At 46.4% G+C, this 15,940-nt stretch overlaps 1 long non-coding RNA gene across 1 annotated transcript in view; it reads left to right on the plus strand.

The window, feature by feature from the left end:
* Window positions 1-15,549, plus strand: part of LOC129385666 (uncharacterized) — a 29,473-nt gene extending 13,924 nt beyond the window's left edge. Inside the window, exons 3-4 of the long non-coding RNA XR_011895501.1 lie at window positions 497-757; window positions 14,126-15,549. This is a non-coding gene — a long non-coding RNA (uncharacterized lncRNA). The remainder of the gene's footprint in view (window positions 1-496; window positions 758-14,125) is intronic.
* The last annotated feature ends 391 nt before the right edge of the window (window positions 15,550-15,940 follow it).

Genomic DNA, 15,940 nt, shown 5'->3' on the forward strand with positions numbered 1-15,940 from the left:
CGGTCAACGTGGAATGTTCTTTCAACCGCAGGCATCACGTGGTGAATTACCTTAGGGACAGGCATCAGCTAAATGAACCTTAGTATATCGTTTTCCTATATGCCTCACGTCATCGCCTCTGCCAAATTCCGGGCCCTCACTGTGCTATGAGCAAGAAAGATAAGATCAAATAAGAGGCTGCTTATTTTCGTTAGACACTAACATACCAGGTGACCGACAATAATGCCTGCAAAACATAGGTGAAAGGAATTTACATTCTTCATTGAAACGCAGAAGTAAAAAGAACTTAATGAAAATGATAGTGAGCAGTAAGATTGCCTTGCTCTTCCGAACACACAGTACTGAGTTACTTCACTTAGGGAGGCAGCTTTCGACATTCTTCGCCACTTTGCAATTGTTACGTGCACGTTTTTATAACCACTTACTAAGTTCCTTGCTACGCTCCCGGAAACCCTATATTGATGATATGCGTGGCTGATGCCACTTTCTTTAACAGCTCGAGCCGTCGTCAGTGACACTACCGTGGCCAAACTTCTCGAGATTTTCCGGAAGCAAGATCGAAATCCCGTCAATCTACAAGGGGTTTCGGGCCATGTCCGCGACTATGTGTACGATGACGTCACAGCGTCGAAATTCAACGTGTCCCGACTGATCAGCCGTCCTCAGTTTCGGCGCTACTGCCTTGCTGGTAGAGACGACATCGTGGAAGTCGACTACACTTTTTCTGCCAAAGTATCGGCACTATGGTGGCGACGAGGTAAGGGGCTTTATTAGGTACTCCGTGGTGGAGCTTGACCACGATGTTCTTTCATTAAAAGTTAGTACGAGCAAATTTTATGTAATTACAGTCCCCTCAGACTCGGGCCTGCGAAATATTGCACACGGATAAAAGGGCGTCCCGAATTGTGCATTTTCGTGGTGCAGCGTAATAGAGGAACGCTTTCGCAACTTACGCATGCAGTGTAACTTTTGTGCTTTGTGTTCAGACAAGCACAAAATACATCTGTACCAGTTGTTAAGCGCAAGAATGTAATCTGGTGCTCTTGTAGTGCCCGTCGCACTTAATTCGTGCACGCAGGCTGATGGTAGCCACCCTAAATACGATTCACTGAAGTTTGGGATGTTGATTTTTCAATATTTTGTCCCGAAAGCGAATATGCTACTTTTCCCAGGGAATACGACATATGATTGCAAAAGCTTGAAGCATATTCGAAATAAGACAAACACGAACTTATTTCGGCTGAGTTTACCTTAACCAGAAACTTTAGCACTACTTTACCAAAACTTTACCTGAAATCACATAGGATACCTTGCAAGGTATCCTATGTAATTTCAGGTAAGGTTTCGTACATACTCCGATGCACTACAGGAGGGTTGCTTTTCTTTGTTAATGCACACACGTAAACACGAATTAATAAAATTCGCAAGTCCTCAATTTACGGCAGAATGCCCAGCCATTAAACTTGTGCAGCCTGAAAGGAAAGCTCCAATGCATGAAATGTTTCTCGTCTATTATGCAACGCTTACCCCACCGGCTGCTCTGCTGTTGAGCGGAGCGTGACTTCTTTGTAGCTTTGCAGCTAAATTGACAGCGCATCTGTGGTGTCCATGACGCAGACGCTCATCAAGTAGGCGAAGCCACGGCAGTTTTATGCAGTTCGTGAACTCGTTAAATGTGTGTGGTACAGACCTTAAATGCCACTAAAACAGCAATCTCCGAGCCAAGGCCACCGTCGCAGCCCTGTGATTTTCGCCGCAGCAGCGACCTGTGTTCAAATAGGCATAGGTTTACGGCGGCACATTTGAGAGCTGCGCTATTACAACGCGTGGGTGCGCAGTCACGCAAAAGGAGTTTATGGCAGGAGCGGTTTACGGCTAGGTGCCTCACATACGGCCGAAAAGGAACAAAACGGCATGGCCCGACATGACGGTGCGCATCCGACTGTCTTCACGTCAATCGCATGGCAACATCTGCGCCGTTTATTTCCTTTACAGGAATTGAACTGTGTTGCATACTTCCCATTTCCTTCACGTCACCTCGGTAACAAACTGTATGGGTGTTATATCGACAGTGTTCTTGAAAGCGGTCATGGTCGAATCACAGCCACCAATGATGATCCATCGCGGTGCCGTCGCTGTGGTAACGCACAGGTATTTCGCCATGTCACTGATCTGGACTGTCGTGGCTTCAGGCAGCATGCGCCAGCGTATGCGTTCTATTTCGCTCGTGGCTGCTCACACCTTGAAACGATTGCAACATCGACTGAGGCACGCGAACGCGCGAACCCAGGCATTGAACGAATTAACACTTTTCACCCCCTTCCTCTCGGCTTCGCTCGCGGGAGATTTCGCCTTGAGCTGCCGCATTGGTGCTCCCAAAGGAACGGGCGCAAACGCTTCCATAAACGTATTAAAGCGAAGCTGCTTTACCGAACCCTATCGGACTTCCCTGACCACGGCTGCCACTGCCATGTCCAATAAGCGCTTGCTTCTTATCGTGTAGCACGTGCGTGTGAGAGCTTGTGCGCGCGCGCCAGATTCCAATAGGCTGGGGGCGCAGGAACGAAACTTGAAAAGTAAGTCTTTCGCATCACACTGCTCTCACCATACATCTGTTCTCAACGCTCTTACCTGCAGAAACATCCCCCTCGTCTTCACCACATCGTTCTGCCGATGTTTCACAGTGCGCGTTCGAATGAACAGCTCTTTGCATTTCGGCTCAAGTTGCGAATGGTGCAGCGCATACGCATAAAGATGGCAGCGCCTTAAAGTCGTGGCAAATGAGGTGCATACGCGTCAACAATGCATGAGATTACAGGTTCCATACATGATAATAGAGCCGATGGCGCGCGTCGCATTTAGTGTTCTACATCATTTAGGTAAGCGCTTCACGAAAGCTTCAATTCATAGAGATTTCAACGTGTGCGTTTCGCTTGCATCATGTTTTTTTTTCTCCCGAATGCACTTTCATCGATCGTTACTGTTGCCAAAAAAGCTGAAACAGATTTACCTTCCAATCTGTGAGACGAAAGGCGCTACTTGTCGGAGCTGAACTTCACGACAACCATGCATGTAACCGTCATAAGTAAACACCGCATAGAATCTGCTCAGCGGATAGAATTACACTGCACCATAAGAGGAAGCGTCAGGCACGCCAGCTTCTTAGAACCTCCGAGACAAACAGGAACGATGTGGCCCTCCTAGTCACGACGTACTAAGGCAATTGCTGGCTGTGCTCCTTTATAAAAACGCTCGCATCGATTACTAACAAATTGCTACTGTCGTATAATGGTTACACGAACAGTGTGCCTCGGAAAGGCTGGCCAACGTTTGTATTGGTAGAGCTAGCTTTGTGAAAGGTAGGACCACCTTGGTAAAGGTAAATTCCCCTATCGGAACGTTGGCCAGCGTTTCAGAGGCGCTTTATCACTGTGTATGTAACTTCTATACCACAATGGTGCTACTTCGTCTGAAGGCCTGGGGTGCTATGCAGGATGCGCCGAGTTTCTCGTTCACCCGAGTTTTACCCGAGTTTGCCCGACGGCAGTCAGTGAACGGAGATAGCGCAGAACGCGCAAAAGCTACAGGCAAAAAAATATGTAGACAAAAAGCCGCGTATGACAACGTGAGCGCACCCTGCGCGGCACGCTGCTTCCACGTTTCAAGCGCAGAAGGCTGCACAACGAAACGCGCCAGCGCCGCGTATTGTTATCAGCGGATTATCGCAACTTAGCAATACCGTGACTGTCCCGCTGTCTGTCTGCACACTTGCCGTGAACCGCTTCCCACGCCTTTCCCGGGCGCGTCTAGGGCGTGCCTCCTCTTTCGTGCACTATCATTCTTTCCTCCTTCGAATGCGAACAGGGTACATGCAGCGCATTCTTGCACCTACACTTTCACTCAAACGAATACGTTAAAGTACAACAAATAAAATAACGAACATTTTTATTGCTTTAAGTATCTGTTTTTTTGTTTTCAGTGCTAGAAATTTGTGATGACAAAAGAAGATCGAGCAAATTATTAACTTCTGCACTTCTTGCCGCGAGTGGCGACAGTGAGGCGAAAGCTTAGAAGCAGATACATTGAAGAGGGTCACACACACGAGGGCGTTCATACAGTGATAAGTTGCCTAGGGGCGCTGCAGTACCATTCTCCATAAAGTCAGTTGTCATGAACCATGGAGGGTCATAGCCACTCTTTCTCTATTAGGGGAATAGAAACGCAGCGCCGCGGTACGGCTGTTCATCGCAGGCGCTTCACTAGGCTATTAAGGCCCCCGCTTTAGAAACTAAAAACGACACAACGGCTGTCGTTGCAAAATGGCGGTATTTTATTTTAGAGTCCGTAGTGACGCAGTTCAGTGAAAATGTATCAGTTTATCTTTGTGCGCGAAGCCTCTGCGATACATTGCGAAAAGTGCGTGCTTCCCAGTGACACAATTCATCGCTTGTCGTCGCTTGCCCAGTGAAGGTGCCTCTGAGCGCATGTACGCAGTATATGAGTGTGTTGTGCAGTCGAAGGTGCTTGCGGATTACCTCTGCTGGAGCCAGCAGCGATCGTAGATAGATGTCGTAACGACACCGCAGCAATCGCATTTGGCAGGTGAGGGCTCTTGTGTGCAGTTATGAAATCAGACTTCGAACGGCGAGAGGTGTTGGAACTGTTGAGTGCACAGTGCTTGTGATGAAGAAATGCCATTGCACTGGGTCTAGAAGACGAGCGATTCTCGGACGCTGATCGTGTTTACGATGCTGTGGCTCCGTTTCATCACCGATGACAGAGCAGCCATCTCATACGACTGCTGCGATACGCACTCCTCAGCATCGTCGTCCCCCTCGGCGCATCGACGCCTTGCGAGCAGCTACAGTGACGTGCCGACAATTTACTGTGCGCTACGCGCCACAATGCAGGCAATGAAACCGTGTTGTGGGGCCATCTAAGCCCGAGAAGATGTATGCATAAGCCAGCGACAGTCAACGCTTTGTTTTTGATAGTGGTGCTCAGTACATCACCGATGACAGTGCGTTGTGCGTGCTTTATGTCGGCGGTCAAGATTGTTGATGCCTCTCAGCTCGACACCGCGTCGCTGTTGCCGGAAGATAAGTTGGGCGTGGCCCAACTGTAGTGGGCGCGCGCACAAGAGTTACATGCCTCGCGTGGGGCGTGACCTCTGGTTTTGATTGACAGGCGAACTCGTGCTAAACTCGTACATCGCGAAACCCCCTCCGAGTTCAACTCGGGAACATGGCGGCGGCAGCAGCAGCCTGTGTCAATGCATCCAGCGGCAGCAAGCGTCAGTATGACCGTCCGGACCCGTTCACCTACATGACCGACGGAAAGTTTCAGCGTCATTTTCGCCTGTCGAAGACATCAGTGCGCTTGCTGTGTGACGTGCTAGGCGAAGTGAAGGCTCTCGTCTGCGGAGACAGCGTGGCGGGCTTCATTCGCTCACCGTCGTAGAGCAAGTCCTCTGTGCCCTCTGTTTCTACGGCACTGGGACTTTTCAGGGAAGCGTCGGCGCCGAGCGTTACATTGGACGCCATCAAACTACTGTTAGCCACTGTGTCAGAGATGTGTCTGACGCGCTTATCGATGCGGCAGTGCGTAAGCGGTGACTATCTTTCCCGAACACTGCGGCTGAGCGGGCATATATAAAAGAATGCTTCCTACTTCGTGGGAACATTACGAACGTAGTCGGGTGTGTCGACGGAACGTACGTAGAAATGAATTCGCCTTCAATGTCAGCGTTACTGTGATTAACATTGAAGCAATATTTAGACGCGCCATACTGCCAAATTTGTCACTTCTGTGTAGCCGACTGAAATTTTGTGTTAGCGACGTCTCACATGCGGCTGCTTATGATACTGACTTTTTCGCTGGTTGATGACTTTTGTCCGGTTGTTCTACTTGTCTGTCAGGGTGCCTTCCAAATGGCTCACTTTCTTGGGAAAGAGGTTAATTAAGTATAAATAGATAAATGGATATCACAAATTGTGTGAAGTAACCTATGAATGCTAATTTCATAAGGAACTTGGGGTTCTTCATTGGTGAAGTAACTTAGTATGCACAATGCTGAACTTTGGTCATGCGTAATCTATCGGCCGCACTATGAAACAGCGAGGCATTGCACATTTTGTTGCAGCGCGAGATGTGGATGTTGCGCCAAGCCGGTTGTGCCTCTGCATTTGTGGCGAAATGAAAATGCATTAAGAATCTTGGTGTGTTGGCTTGCATGAAGAAAATACTTCAGAGTGTTTGCTCTGTTCACTGTCGATGCATGTGCCAGAGGGTCAATGCATCTTCTTTTTTTTGGAGGGGGGGGGGGGGGGTGGGCGGCGTTATTCTGGATTGATAAATCATATATTTTCGTCTCATAATGGGGCTCTAATTCTTAAGCAGCAGAACAATGCACTTCCAATGCTCTGCAGAACTCTCTGTACGTGAAGATGTCATGAACCACCAAGGCAAAATTACATATCGGGAGAAATGTGGTGCAGATGCCAATGAAAAGTGGGTCTTTAACCCACCATGATAAAAATCAATATTGCAGAGCATATAGACCGTTTGTACAGCTTTAGAGCAATGATTACACAAAATGTGATATGCTCAAATGAGTAAACACTTGCCACAATGCCAAAGTAGGATGAGCGACATGCAGCATATATTGGCATTGAACATGTATTGTAACCGTTATTTTTATTGTAAGCCCTCTCTGTCACACCTTTCCCTCCGGCACTCCCTTTACTGAAACGTGGCACTGTCTTTCCGTTGGTGTCATGATGGTAATGGTAACGGCAGCAGCAAGGCTGGTTAATGCTTGCCCCCTTTGATTCGTGTGAGTTTAGTGGTAAAAAATATGGCACGTGCTACAAAATTTAACACTTGTGATTTTTTGGAGAGCTAATTTGTGTTGGGGTATTTCAAAGATGTGCGCCATTGTGGCCTAATAACTAGAGCATTGGTGAGGTTGAAGACTGGGTGTATTGGTATAGAAGCTTGAAATTGAATTGCACAACAGTTCGACGGGACACAAAGAGAAATACAGACAGCAGAATGCTCTGCTGTATGTGTTACTCTTCTTCGTGTGCCGTTGAATTGTTGTGCGATCCAAGTTCAAATAGAGCATTGGGCTTCTTTGGTGCAGGACCGAGGAAGTGTGAGCTATTCGACAATATGCCAGTGCCTTGCCACACAATTATGGAAGTCGGAAGGTTTGCAAACAAAGCTTTGCTTTCACATCCACCTGCTCATGTAATAGAAGCACTGATTGAAAGAACCATCATACAAAAATATTCGTAAAATGAATGGCCTGTGAAAAGTGTAATTTGTATATTTACACTGTTGACACAATAGGTGCCATACCGGCCTCAAGATTGTACTGGACAGAGCAGTTTGTTTCCTATGTGAAGCACAACCTTCCATTACATGCTGTGCAGATAACCAAGTTCAGTTTGTTTTGACGTGCTACAGAACATTCACTGTAATCTGTTTTTGATTCTAAAGAAGTGCCAAACACCACCTCTTTTTCAAGGATGTCATGGGAATATTTGGCGAGACCTTTTTACAGCCCCTCATAATGGAAGTGTGGCCAGCCAGCTTTGCTTGGATGCCTTTATAGATTTCTGCTCCTGATCATTGTGTGCTATCAAGTTGCAGAAGTCTATGCAACTGGTGCAAGGCATTACATGTTTATCTAGTCGGATACAACTTTAGGAGGCTGCGGAATCTGCACTTTAAGGCAGGTGAACACAAGCCTGCACCAATGGGCACGCACTCTAGACTGACATCGTGCCGCCAGACAGACTAATATACCTGCTCGTTGGAAAGGGACTATTTCTTTAGACATGGAGGTAATCGACTGCTGCGCTTTGGTCATCTGGGCGGGGCCTCTCCTGTCTTCTGAAGTTTTATCCGACTCTAAAGGATGCTGCTTTTCATACTACACGAAAGGACAAAGTGTACAATTATTTGGCCTATGAAATAGATACACGAGAAGTGTGGTATGCAAGGGCTTAAGATGTGTGAAAATTAGTACATGCAATTATAAGACAATGTTAAAGAATATGTGGTATCGAACATGTATGTAACGGCACATTTGAATCGGGGAGTGTTGCAGTCATATGCACAGTCTATAGGTGATAGCATGATTAAACTCCTGCTGTTTCCTGTCTTCATTGTGAATTATGCACACCGTTCATCTTGTGGCTAATCAACACGCACTGTATTCTTGCACATAGAAAGAACAAACAGCACAATGACGTGTATGCTGCATTAGTGTATCTTTTATTTACATGGTCAAAGAGTGGCACAGGTTGTCTTACGTTTTTTCCTATTTTGAAGGGACACCAAGTGCATGTTACAAGTGTCCTAATATGCACAGCGCAATGTTTACTGCAATAATTTTATTCATCTTCTTGAATAATAAACAAAATATTAAACTGAAAGCTCCTTTATAAGGTGCCTTCTGTGGGCTCGACAGGAGAGCAGTGAGGGCACCGATACTACTGTTGCAGAGCAGCCCTCTGGACCTCTGCCACACACTCAAGAGCACGTGCCTGGCGCTCGCCTACTGCCACCAGGCGGTTGAGTGCCTCCTGCAGCAGAATGTTTTGCTGCAAAAAAAGTGTACTGTAATGAATCAGCCGCATACAAACCATTATTTACAAAGAAAAATGCTCGTTGCACTTTTAGTACCAAGTGGCATTAACTGTGGAAGCCTTTAGTGTAGTATGCATAATAAAACAATGTGTCGGCACAACGTTGCTTTATTTTTCTTAACTGGGGTTTTCTTTTTCAGAGCCAACTGTCATGTTGATTAGTGTGCCAGCAGCTGAGGTGCCCCCCCACCTTCACGAGTCTCTACTGTCAGCACCACAAACCTATTTTTGTTCGCTGCAAAACAAATGCTTCACCCTACAATCGCGTCTTATACGAGCTGATTGCATCCTATGCCTACAAACATATTTTTATCCCATTACGCAATGTTCTACCATACTCGGCTGTAGTTCTCTCTCCTTGACGTCTATTCTGTCACGCTTATGTAATCACCTGTTATGCATTGGCAACAAGTGATCGAATACGTGCATGGCCTGCCTGCCGATTCCATTTTTTTTTCTTAATCTCAACTAGCATATCTGTTGCCACGGTTTACTACGCCACTGTCTTCCTGCCTTAATGCTATCTCCAACAATTTTTGTTACATCGCTTTCTACACAGTCCTTGACATCTCAAGTTTCCTTGTTAACCTCCAGGTTTATGTCCCATATTGCATAGCCGGTAGAATGCAATGATTCTAAACTTTTTTTCAAGGATATCGGTAACGTGGGGATCACGATTCGGTAATGCCTTCCATGTGCTGTTCAATCCGTGAAATTTTTGTATAAGTTTCCTGCTTTATATCAGTACCTGCTATTGATATTTCACCTGGATAAAGATACTCTTCCATAAATTTTGCGAGCTTAATGTCACTCATGAATTTCTGTTATCTCGCGAAGTTAGTGAAGGTTACCTTCATCTTTTCCATATTTTCGCTGGCTCGCTTGCATGTAAAAGCACGAACACTCATTGGTTCTCACTGCCTTCTTTAAGCTGCTGGACATTCAGTTCGTTACTACGAAACTGACTTAATCCGTGCACTCTTATTATGCTAAATATGAAACAGTAGAAATATACTTATCTGCAGTTTGTCGATGTCTCCTTCACTGTGTTGGTAGCGAGATCCATCGTCGGTACCACCTCCTTGTCGCATCGTAGCTATATAGGCTGTCTTCCTTTTTTACACACTATGTAATGTTCGTGACGCTCGCAGTCACGCAGAGTGGATGAACTCGCAGAAGCAGCACCGGACAAGTTGTTTCTTCAGCACGGCGCCGTGAACAGTAGGTGCGCGCTGCGATATGTAAAATCGCCGAAGCCATTGGCAGTCTTACGGTGTGCCCGGAAAGATTGCTGACGGAGGAACAGAACTATCCAAGAAATAGTGGTCATTGTCGAGCCTGATCACTACGTCGCGCACTGCAAGCTCGTTGTACGAGTTTGTTTACACTGGGCCTTTTCGATGTTTAGCCGCCATGCTCGCCCGGTGAATGGATGTGATGACGCCACCACAGCGTTCCCTCGTGGTATAATGCGAAGCGCACTAAATTACAAATTAGTCGAATACACTTTCAGTGTACATCTTGTAAGCTTTAAAATGCTTCCATACCACGTTAAAGTAACTAATAATATTGTACTAAATGCATTTGTTTTATAACTTGCTTGTGCATGTAATGCACTCGGTGGAACGACAAACAAGTGAAAGAAGGCATGACCATGCACCGACGATATGATCACGTGAGCCCCAGTTTGTCGACCGCCCAGAAGGCAACGCCCAAGGAATGATAGCCAGCCAGAGTGAATCTAGATAAACCAATGACACTGGAGGCTTGTCGAAAGATAAACTGTGTCTCGGTACCATTCGTGCTTTCATCTTGAAGTGTCGCCAGAGCTCGTGAAGATCCCCAGTTTCGCCAAACTCGGCGCATCCTTTCGGATTTCGGATAACCGAAATATAGTAACTGTTTGTGCGAAAGTTAACTAAGATTTTAGTAAAATCAGTTAGTAATGGTGCCGGTTATTGCATTTACTACAAAATGGAGGTGGGGCACACGACTAGCAAAGGTAGTCAGTTTACGAATCCTAAGTAGTAAAACACCGGTACATAAAGGCATTTGTTGCCCACATAAGTGAGTGGAACTTGTTTTGCTTACAAGGGACACTTCTACTGCCAAGAAATAATTAGGTGGCGTCTATCTTAAAAGCCTATTCTCAACAGGTACGCGAAACAAAACGAGCATTGCCATGTTGTCTAGTGATGTCTATAACGCCATCAAATAATGACACGTGTATAAGGGTCATGCGTGACAGGAAGGTTTGGTTGCGTGTAATAAACCGCACATTAAAGAAAGTAATAAAAAACAAAGTGGAACAACACATCGCACAATGCAAGGACTGAGATACTATACTGAACATGGTTCCAAGAACCACATTATAAGTATGTAAAACCATGGCCTTTAGGAGCAGAGGTTGTACCGGTGGGGAGCTATGCTTCTGCATAAATTATTTTATGTGACCTACATTCTGCACACATGTGCGTCAAAGTGCAGCACCTAAATATAACTCGAACGTAATGACAGAAACCATGATTTAGCTAAAGCTCCCATAAAGACGCCCTCTATAGAAACTATAACACACAAGTATTGAAACGAGCTAGTACGTTTTAATAAGTGGTCTTTGAAACCTGCTAACTGCTTAGTAATGGCAGCACTTACTAGGTCTGCATTATCGAAGGCAGGAAGCTCCTCGTAAAGACACACTAATAAGTGTTAAACGAGAAGAAAGGGGGTTAACCGAGGATGCGAAGGTTGTGGGTTCGGTTGCCACCTGCGGCAAGTTGTGTTTTCATCCACTTTAATTTCCATTAATTCATCGTTTCTTTATTTCATTTATTAAGCACAAGTAATTTCCCCTATGTTGTCCTTGGTGTCAGTGTTTGTTGGCTTCTTATGATATGACTAATAAGTGTTGTATCTTAACTGCATCCTTTGTTGCCGTTTAACCAACTTTGTTTATTTAAAGTGCTTGCTACTTGCACACCTGCTTGTGACTACTTTGTTGTTCTAACGCTTACCAGGCCTTATTTCTTTAGTCACCTTCTTTGTTTCGAGCATCAAATAAGCGTATTCGTTTCTTTCGCATTCCGAGGGACGTCATAAATACATGTAAAAAAAATTATTCGCAATATGTAGGAATTTAACAAGCGCGCAATTGAAGTTTTCCAGGGCAGTCTGAACCAATGTGAACAAAAGGTTTAGTTTACGCTCATGAGTTGCAAAATTTGTTAATTATTATCTACTACTTCGTCATTTCACAGAACAGACACACATAAGATGGCTTCCTCCACAGTGTGGTAGCAAGATGTCATTAGGAGCAGAGGTACCTGCTTATTGTTCATATTACAGCGACGCTTTATATGGTTAGACGAAACGAAAATCCATCTGTCCGCGCGTGTGTGCAAAAAACTATCGCCATCGGCAATGGCTCGAGCGTCGGTGTCTTCTTCCACATCTAGCTCGTTCGTAGAGTTACGGTAAGTGGCTCGTGCAGGGAGCCTCCCTGCGGGATCTATATACAGTAGCTCATATACTATATACTATATACAGAACTTCAACTCAGTTAAAGTTCCGCGCCTGTCCTGTGTGTTTCCTTCTTTGTCCTTTGTAGTTTGCACGTTTACACGATGCATTCCAATATCGACCACAATCTAGCCGGCCTATCCCTGTTAAATATGACGTCGCTGCTATGTGTCGCAGCCAAGAGCCCGCGCAGAAGTTTCTCTCCGGCTTCGAAATGGGTAGGTCACGCGTCGTACATACTCGTGAAGAGCAGGCAGCTTTCGATCAGCAGCGTCGCGAGTCTACGATGTGCCGATGTCACAGCCTGGGCACAAGAGCAGCCTCGTGCAGTTGAACGCAAACAGCAACTGCGTACCGAGGACCTGGCAGCCGACCATGCCTCGTTTAATGAAACATCGAAATTAAACTACTGATAAACAGCGGGGCCAACCGTTTCAGCTTCATCTGTACCACGGGCTTGGGCAGTGATTTTTTCTTGAATCAACAAACAGACATTCTGGTCAAAAACTATGTGAGATAACACTGCATTATGTAGGCAAGTTTTACGCTGCAAATATGTTATCACCGGAACTAATATTTAGGGGATATTGCCTTACGTTACCACCGGCAACAGTTCGGAAATTGCATCTTCTGCCGTAAATTAAGTGATTGGTTATGGAAGGTAATATGTTAAACTTTATTCCTTATCCAAGCACGCAATTCCGCTTATTTTGCACATTATGTCGGCCTCTTCAAGAATCTAGCTCAGCTATGAGAACTATGCCGTCTGGCAGAAGCAATTTTTAAATATTATATGTAGCCTATTAAAAGCGAGGACAACTAAGCACTTGTGAAAGGTGATTGCGAGAGGATTAATGTTCAATTGAATGATGCTGAACGGTCCTTCGAGTTATGAATTACACGAGGGCAAGCGGGCACACTGAGACGCTTGGCCAAGGCTTGGCGCCCTTGCGTCATGGTCTTACCGAGGCGCAGTTAGATCGCAGGCGTGAAATTGCGCGTACAAGGAACGCGCGGATCACACAGGCTTTCGATAGCGAGGGTGCCGTGGGGTCGACAGGAAGCCCTCTCCCCACATGCAACAAGTGATGCGCTAAAGCAGTAGCAGGTGTTCCCTTTGCCCGCTCTGCTTCATCGAGGCGCGATGGTGACGGGGCGTCGCAGCCAATGTCGGGTACCGTTTTAAAGCGAAAGCTTTACTGGCAGCGAACTTGGGATTTCGCCGTGGCGGTGCTCCGAGGAGGTACATGACGTCACAGCGCACGCCTCGCCGCAGCTATTTCTCTCTCTCTCTCTCTCTCTCTCTCTCTCTCTCTCTCTCTCGCCCCCTAGTCACTACTGCGCATGCGCCACTAGTAGCACCGAGTCACAGGTGCTCCGCCGCTGCACAGCGCCGCGCCTAGCCGCCGCCGCCGTTTGGTATGACGTCGCACAGCGTTCCTTGTCGTTGCGCTCGCCTCCGCTCGCTTTGCTAGCTGCGTCTCATGCCTGATAACATGCCGGAGGATTGAAAAGGAGAGCTCGCGTGCTCCGCAAGCACAGTTGAGGCGGCAGTACGGACGGCGACAATTCTGATAAGCAGGATGAGGCCTGGAATCGACATCGGAACGAGATGAAGAGGAAGCAAATCGCCCAGGAAACAGACGAACAGCGCGCCGAACGACTGGCTAAACGCCGCAACATAGCTAGATAACTAGACTAACCTGGACTTGCAATCAAGATTAACCAAGGCTAACCATGCTATGCCTTATCTTTCGCTACGTATAACCTGGCATAGACGAGCTAAGCGACTGCCAATTTTTTTTACTTGTGCCGACGACAGACGCCAAAATTTTTGCGCTTAATAGGTCATTTGATGCATTCACATCAAAAGTGCCTTGCGCTGCCACTTGTTTCATAATGTGTTTTTATGTCACCACCTTTTATGTCACTATTGTATTATTTTCTTGCAGGTGACAGTGGTTCATTCGATGCCCACATCCAAGGCGTCGGAATGGTGGTTCACTACGTCGTTGGCCACAGCGAATGCGATGGAAGCGCGTGGCTGTGCACTAACAATGTCGACGTCAGTGGCATGGGACGTCCCAATCTTACGATGAAAGTATATGACGGAAACCTCGACGTGTCATCGATAGAAGCAGCTCGCAAAATGCTGGAAATCGAGGAACCACGCCTTATCAGGAAAATCAAGGGAGTCCTTAGACGCGAAGTTCTTGCTTGTGGTGGCAGTTTGCCGAGGAACGAGCGGAATTTGCAGGAGAAACGCGTCGTGCGGCGGATTTCTCTTCAACAGAGCTTTGTTTAGGTCGGCTATTGCACCCGCTGTCATTCTAGAAACGCAGTTGAGGTAGGTTGCATAACTAAAGACCTTCGGTGAAGTTTCTCTTTGAACAAGAGGAAGGTTTACAGATCTCTCGTGCGAAGAACTTTCGAGCAGAGTCCGCAAGCAAGGACCTTTAGGTCCAATGACTCAGCGTTTAAGCACTCCGGCCAAAGCTTACGAGGGCGTGTGTGGCTGATGGCATTTTAGTGTAACCAGCGACAGCAAGTTACGCGATCCGCACGAGAGGGAAACTACAGTACCGCGATTTTGATTTATCAATTTATCCGCTAGCCCGAAGATACTTATTTCACACTCACGCCATACTAGAGCCTTTGACGGCTTCGAGTTTTGCATAGCACATAATTTTAACTTCCCTACCTAGTTGCTCTAATCGACAGCATCATGACCCTCTGTACTCGGCTGAAGAGTGCCGGGAATGCTGCAGTTTTGTTGGATGAGCCTGCTTGTGCACGTGGTCCAGTAATCGAAAACTGTGCCGAGGCGTCGAGCGAGGCGACCAGGTCGGCCGCCTGGTCGACCTGGTCGACCTAGCCTAGCATGGGCGTGGTTCGTCGCAGCCTCCTGCATCTGCTCACGTGTACCGGGAAGCGGGCAGCCAGCTGGGGAAGTATGGTGGTATACTGGGGTTCCATCACAGCTAAGCGACCTCAATTACAAGGTAAGGGCCGTGCGGATACAGTTGGCCCCTCCATTCTATAGCGATCGTTGCTTAGGAATATGAAAACGACATCTAAAAGAAAGTAAAGACCGTTCTAGGGAGGGTCTAAACAGCTAGTCTTGTTTGGGACGCAAGCTTTAAAGCCTGGTGGGATGTTTGAGAAATGATGGTTGTTCTCTTAGCTGTTCTGAAACAGCAGATCAGTGCTCCGAAGACAAAGGTTATCCATTTGCTTTCGTCATGACTACCTGTCTTTGGTAATGTAGATTATAAATATTTTGGTGGAATCTTACATTATTCGTCGGTCCTTTTACTTTTAAAAACATGAATATTCACTGGAAAAGCACTTAATAAACAACTTGTCATGGCCCAAAGCTCCTTGCACATCATAAAATATTAATGGTAATAGTTCTCTTGCTATGACTATAGTTGTTTCTTATGTAATTCTATAGTTTACATGATTAAAATTATGCAGCCAACGTTATTACGCTTTCCAATTGTTGTTAACGTATTTTAGCGAACACTCAGAGATGGCTATTGCATTCGTCAAACCGGATTTTATTTTGCTTCAACAGTGCTTTCAAATAGCAAGATTACCAAATTTTTCAGTGACGAATCGATTTCACGGCCAATCCGGCCCGTTAAGGCTCATTGACACCCGTGACTGACAGCAGTAGCGCGACCACTTTGGTCGCAAACGGTCGCAAGAAGTAGCTATTCTCAAAACGCGACTATTCCGGTCCAGTCGCTCGCTGCTCGACTTTT

The sequence above is a fragment of the Dermacentor andersoni genome, chromosome 7, assembly GCF_023375885.2.
Source record: "Dermacentor andersoni chromosome 7, qqDerAnde1_hic_scaffold, whole genome shotgun sequence".
Classification (NCBI taxonomy): Eukaryota; Metazoa; Arthropoda; class Arachnida; order Ixodida; family Ixodidae; genus Dermacentor; species Dermacentor andersoni.